This window comes from Grammomys surdaster, unplaced genomic scaffold (genome assembly GCF_004785775.1).
Source record: "Grammomys surdaster isolate TR1022 unplaced genomic scaffold, NIH_TR_1.0 63, whole genome shotgun sequence".
Taxonomy (NCBI): Eukaryota; Metazoa; Chordata; class Mammalia; order Rodentia; family Muridae; genus Grammomys; species Grammomys surdaster.
Genome location: NW_021604565.1, coordinates 21264549 through 21271516, shown reverse-complemented (window position 1 = coordinate 21271516; position 6968 = coordinate 21264549). Strand labels below are relative to the sequence as shown.

General features: G+C 41.2%; 1 non-coding gene across 1 annotated transcript; it reads right to left on the bottom strand.

Moving 5' to 3' along the window:
• Nucleotides 1–3826: 3826 nt before the first annotated feature.
• LOC114621976 lies at nucleotides 3827–3969 on the bottom strand. The gene has a single exon (XR_003711510.1). It is a non-coding gene; the product is annotated as a small nucleolar RNA SNORA48 (small nucleolar RNA).
• Nucleotides 3970–6968: the final 2999 nt, after the last annotated feature.

Here is a 6968-nt window from a genome sequence, read left to right as displayed (position 1 = left end):
TCAAACTGGCTGTCGGGGTCAATTCAGCTCCTGCGTGGGCATATGAATTGACCCGCAGCTAGTTGTCACGCTCTAATAAACAACCTCGCAATTGCTCTGGTACATGGTGTCTCGAGCAGATTACTGGGTGGTCGCGACTTTCTGAGACTTGAGATAGGGTCTCTCCTCTGCGGAGGTCTTCAAGGGATTTTTTTTTTTTGAGAATAAAGTGTTTCCCCTCAAAGTGAACACTTAAACTTAAGTACTTTCTCCTCATATGTGGAGTGATAGCTGGGTATCTTTTGTCATAATTGTTATGCATTTGTCATGGCTAGCACACAGTTTGGTGTCTTGAAAAAGCCCAACCAGATAGGCCTCAATTGCCTCCTGTACTCTGAAAGCACAGATCTGTTATGAAGTCCTGAGCAATATCTTTCACCAGTAGTTTGAGGGGAAGCTTGTGAATCAGAAATTCAGTAAACTTCCGATAGCATCTGATTTACAGAGTACCATTGTACCAGGCTTGTAAAGATGAGGTTTCTTCACCCCTCCAGTAGAGGGTGCACTCTTGTGAACTGCTTTGATAGCCAGTTGTTTTCTGGTGCTTTACCACCTGTGGATTTACAGGAAGTCAGCTTTGTACAAGCCATGGTATGGGCACATCCTTACTTAAACTCTCTTCTCCTTCAGCTAGAGCTCCTTAACAAGAAAAGCAAGAGGCAGCACTGGAGTTAGAGGGCAGCAGCATAGAAAGGTGGCTGGAGACCATACTTTCTTTCTTTTATTCTTTTCACATAGTTAATTTTACTTATTATGGAATACTTAGGTAACAGACCTGCACACTGAAATCTGTAAAACATCACTGAAAAGAATTTTAAAAGACATAATATGCATATATAACTAGAGGGGCATTCATTACACCTTAGGATTTTGATATTCAACAGAATTTCTTCAAAAGCTTAGTTTAGAGTCACTGTAATTACAGTAAAATCTACATCTGCTGGATGTCCCATTACTTCCTATGTTCTGTTTTTAAAAGCTAATAAAATTTTTTAAAAAATATACAACTGAGTATTGACATTTTTAAGTCATCAAAATAATTTATAATAGTTAAATGCCTTTTAAATATACATGATATCTTCTAAAGCTAAAAGTAATATTCACTCAACCAGTTTTAAGATCTATTTGGAACATTAACCATGAGAGATGTAGAAAGAAATCACTTATGAAGTTCTCTATGAAAGAAAACTGTGACAAGTTCCTGATTAGACAAGGGAGAATAAGCAGTATAACTGTGGCTTCATAGAATGAATTGGGTAGTGTTCCTCCTGTTTCTAATTTGTGGAATAGTTTGAAGAGTATTGGTATTAGGTCTTCTTTGAAGGTCTGATAGAATTCTACAACTAAAACCATCTGGTCCCATAAACATACAAGAGGCTTACAGAACTCCAAAAGGAGGCCATACTTTCTGCACAGCCCTCAGCAATAACTAAATGTTCAAAGGAGACTCTCCTAAGAGAGCAGCTCCTTCATTCTGAGTAATGGATGAGCCTGAGATCAAAGAATCAGTGTCCTTGTCCCTTAGATAGTTTGCCAACTAGGAAAGACATGGCATGAGGTAATTATGAATGAGTGGAGCATAGAACTGCGTTGCAAGGGTAATCAGTAAGTGTCAGTTAAAATAGAGGAGAGTGGGTGGAAAGTTATTTTGGAAATAAATGAATATCTATAGTATATTATAACAGATATTCAATCTGATTGATTTTTTGGAGCTACAAGAAAGGACTCTGTTATAAATCATTTTATTATTTTCTGTTTCTATTAAGAAAAAGATATTTCCTGGAAATTGTGAAATATAACTAAGTAAGATCCAGTTCTAACTTTCTCAGGGATGTAAACGTTATACAAAACAAAAGCATTTAAAGGATATTTATTTCATTTGATAGCTTTTATATATTCTAGAAAGAATTTTGGCATGATATTTCCTACTTGCTTTTTAATTTCGTTTTTACTTTTGAACTGTACTTCATAATTGAAGAAAATAAAATTAATCTTTTCTTCTAAAACCCAAATCAAAAAGCTAAATTTATTTATATTGTAAATTCAGCACAAAAATGTTTTAATATTTTATGATTTTTAATTTAGACTATTCCTTCAAATTATAGATTTTTAAAATTTTTTATTGGTTGCTTGTGTTTCACATCACATATCCCAGTCGCCTATGTCCCATCCTCTCATTTCTGTCCCTTACCTGCAGCTCCACCCCAAGTAAAACCACACAGACAAGCAACAACAAAAAGCATAGAAAACATCTCATCATGGAAGCTGCATTATGTCACAGTGTGTCTTACAGTACATCCCTCTGTCCACACATCTTCACTTGTAAATGTTCATTGCTTCGAGTCACTGGTCAGTTTTGAGATCTCGAGTTTCTGCGACACCATCAATATTAAATCTTCATCTGTATTCCTCCCGGTTATCTTGTTGTCACTCTGTCATAGAAGTCCTGCAGTTTTGGAACAGCAGAACTGGTCCTTTCACGTGTCCCAATCATTTTTCAGATGATAAGATTTTGAGGTGGGCCAGTTCAGAGCCCTGGGTTTGGACTTGGGTGGTAGCTGAGCTGATCAGCCCAGCTCAGTGCTACTGATCTCATGCTTGCGAAGCCAGCTCTCCACACCCACAGAGCTTCAGAGCCAGATGCACTGTGCTGCCCAGTCACGGTTCAGGTTCACTCTCCCAAGTGCTGCAGACTGAGAAAGATGGAGGTAGCCAGGTCTCTGGCTCCTACCCTCTTAGGTCTAGCTCGTTTGTGTCTTCACCATGAGGGTCAGCTCCACTCTGTTGCCCAGGCAAGGCCCGCTCTCCCAAGTGCTGCAGTAGGTGAGGGGGAGGGCCAGATCACCCACTCTCTTGACCCCTGGGCCAGTTCTCCTGACTGCCCTATGTGGTGGCGAGCAAGGGATGGGCATCACCCCTGCACTCACGTCACTTAATGGCAGATGAGGCTGTATCCTTCGGGCTAGGACATCTGCGACCGTGCCACCAGAGTCAGCTCAGGAGTACTATCCAGGCATGATACAGGGCCTTCACTCTCAAGTGCTTCAGCTGGTAAGAGGCAGGCCTATCTTTCTCAGCTCATGTTCCATAGGGTAGCTTCCCCCACTGTCAGAGGTGGCAAGGGGCAGAGATAGGGGACATCACCTCTGTGCTCCACCCCATAGCAGGTGTGTGACATAATCAACTCTTCCAAATTCATTCTCCCACCGCTAGGGCCAGCTCCACTGTGCTGCCTGGGCAAGGCACAGAGCCATCTCTAGAGTGCTACCCCTATGAGAGATGAGGCCGGCTCTCAAAAGCAATGCATCCATGAGGGGTGGAACTCTGAACATCCATGTGGTCCCTGGTGGCTGTCCCAACCAGGAACATCCCCATGTTCTCTAATGGTATGGACACTGCCAATGAACACTGTTATTACATAGCCACTGACTTAGATAGACATAGCTCTCAGCAGGTTGGAACCTCACCATGGTCACAGGTGGCAGGGCTGGCCACTCACAACAGACTCCTCCTCTCCATCCTTGAGTTAAATCTCTCTTCATAACGCTCCAGCTACTCCATTTTTCTTTCACCTCCATCTGACCACCACATGCTCACACATTGTGATGGCTCACCCTGCAAGCTGGCCACATGGCTGGCAGACCCCTGGATGACATCCTTTATCCTGAGTCTGTGGCCTGCCAGTGCTGAGCACTGGAGGGCAGATCTGTGGGTGTCATGGCAGTCTACAAGTCTCTTTCTCCTTCTGCACTGGGATGCCTGGATTTGGTTTTATTTAATTTGATTTTTATGTGTCCTAGGCATAAAACAGCTTTAGCCACCAAGCCAGGCACCCAGCTAGGTCGAACAAAGACTACCATCTGCTCTGACCCTGGCTGATAGAAGAACAACATCACCAACAAGGTGTCTCTTTGCCCAATGCCAAGGGGAAGGAAATTAAGTAATTTGATTAATTTATCTGATTTTTACTAAACAAGTGGGAGCTAGGGATAATTCCCTAGAGAGCTCTATTGTGTTACCAAACAAAATGATAGTACAATTTTTTTCGATGTTGTTATTTTATATATTTTGTTTAAAGTCTGAGAATTTTGATTTTGTAAGCACATTAGCTTAAAAGACACAAAATCTTTGTGTATCATTTTTTTCTCAGGCAAATGGATACTTTACTTCCCTAAGAGCTTTATGCTCTGTTTTGCTGACAGAGATAATATTCCAACTCACATGTGAGAGTCTAAATACCACATTGTCAAGTGGGATCTAGATGCAGAACATTATAAAAATGTCAACCTACTCCATCATCCAGAGACAGCCTTGCAGAAGCATGCTTTATGAAGTTCTGACTCTTTATTGACTTTTAGTGAGCAAACAAAGAAGAGAGAGAGCACACTTTAAAATGGCATAACTCTTTATCTTTAGATGATATTCATAAGCTTTTAAAAACTGTAGTTAACACTTGAGCTCTCTGTAATATCCAGAAGTGTGTTTTAAAGTCCAGCTTTAAAACACTTTAAGATAACTGTTAAAATGGACCTTTAAAGCTAGACCTTCAGATGATCCATTTCACATAAGCACTCGATGAGTATTAAAGAACACAAGTTTGTTTGTTTATTTATTCCTCTGTTTGTCGGTTTATTTCTATATCCTTTATTTAGGCAACTATGAAAACTTCCCAGCTATGAGATTGTTGGGTTTAAAGAAATATAATTTTAAAAGTGTTTAAGAGACTTGGGATATGATTCAGTGGGTAAAGTTCTTGCAGTGTAAACATGTGGACATGAGTTCAAATCCCTCATACCCATCTGAAAGTGGGGTAAAGCAACACAAAATGTAAAACTTGTGCTAAGAAAATGAAGATAAGCAGATCCTGGGGCTCACTGGGTTGTCAGTATAACTAAAATGTTGAATTTCAAGTTCACTGATAGAGGCTATCTCAACAAATAAAGTGAGTAGCAATGGGTGAAGACATCGAGTGTTAACCACTGGCATACACATATACACACTCAAATACCACACACACACACACACACACACACATATACATACACACCAAGAAAATAAAATAACATTTACATAAATAAAAGAATCTATCTTTTCCAAATTTTTCAATAGTTAATCTAACCAAAATGTTTCATAAGCTTGCTCATATGCCAGTATACTTTTCAGCACTGATTTAAGTCACTTAAGTTTTAGAAAACTAAGAAGTTAGGAAAATATATCTCATCATTGTTTGTTCCTTCTGTTGTGAGCAATAGAATGTTTTACACAATTCTGAATGTTTCCTCAGCTTCATGTCTGTAGCTAAAACCTGTGGCTTTTATTTATTATTTTTTTCTTTTTCCTTTTCTTTTTCTTTTTCTTTTTTTTTTTTTATACTCCAGTGTTTTCCACTCCTGGTCCACCCTCTGACTGTTCCATATCTCATACCTCTTCCCTGGCCTCCTGTCTCCACAAGATGCCCCCATCCCTCCAACACTCCACCAGATCTCTAAACTCCCTGGGGCCTCAAGTCTCTTGAGGGTCAGGTGCATCTTCTCTGACTGAACCCAGACCCCCGCATTCCTCTGCTGTATATATGTTGAGGGTCTCATATCAGCTGGTATATGCTGCCTGGTTGGTGATCCAGTGTCTGAGAGATCTCGGGGGTCCAGGTTAACTGAAACTGTTGTTCCTCCTTCAGGGTTGCCTTCCTCCCAAGCTTCTTCCAGCTTTTCCCTAATTCACTCGCAGGGGTCAGCAGCTCTGTCCATTGGTTGGGTGCAAATATCTGCATCTGACCCTTTCAGCTGCTTGTTAGGCCTTTCGGAGGGCAGTCATGATAGGTCCCTGTTTGTAAGCACATCATAGTATCAGTAATGGTGTCAGACCTTAGTGCCTCCCCTTGAGCTGGATCCCACTTTGGGCCTGTCGGTGGACCTTTTTTTCCTCAGGCTCTTCTCCATTTCCATCCCTGCAGTTCTTTCAGACAGGAACAATTATGAGACAGAGTTTTGACTGTGGGATAGCAATGCCAACCCTTACTTGATGCCTTGTCTTTCTGCGGGAGGTGGACTCTACAAGTTTCCTCTCCCCTCTGTAGGGTATTTCATCGAGGGTCTCTCCCTTTGAGTCATGAGAGTCTCTCACCTCCCAGGTCTCTGGTACATTTTGGAGAGTCCCAGAACCTCCTACTTCCTATTTCCATTCTTTCTTCTGGCCCTTAGGGCTTCAGTTCTTTTCTACCACCCAATCCCATATCATGTTCCCCTTTCCCCAAACTCTACGTCCCCTTTAACTGCCCCCTTGAGATTGCTTTCATCTCCCTTTTAAGTGGGATTGAGGCATCCTCACTTGGGCCCTTCAGTTTGTTGACCTTTTTGAGTTCTGTGGACTGTGTCTTTGGTATTCCATACCTTTTGGGGGGCTAATTTCCACTTATTAGTGAGTACATATCCTTGCTTGTTCTTTTGGATCTGAGTTACTTCACTCGATATTTTCTAGTTCTATCTATAGCCTGAAAAACTCAGGATGTCTTCATTCTGAATAGCTGAGTAGTATTCCATTGTGTAAATGAACCTCATTTTCTGTATCCATTCTTCTGTAGTAGGACATTTGGGTTGTTTCCAGCTTCTGGCTGTCACAAATGAGGCCACTGTGAATGTAATGGAACACATGCCCCTGTGGCATGGTGGGGCATCTTTTGGGTATATTCCTAAGAGTACTGTTGCTTGATCTTCAGGTAGAACTATTTCCAATTTTCCAAAGAACCTCCAGATTGATTTCCAGAGTGGTTGTACCAGTTTGCAATCCCACCAGCAATGGAGGAGTGTTCCTCTTTCTCCACATCCTCACCAACATGTGTTGTCACCTGATGTTTTGATGTTAGACATTCAGATTTGTGTAAGGTGGAATCTTATGGTCATGTAGATTTGCATCTCTCTGATCAGTAAGGA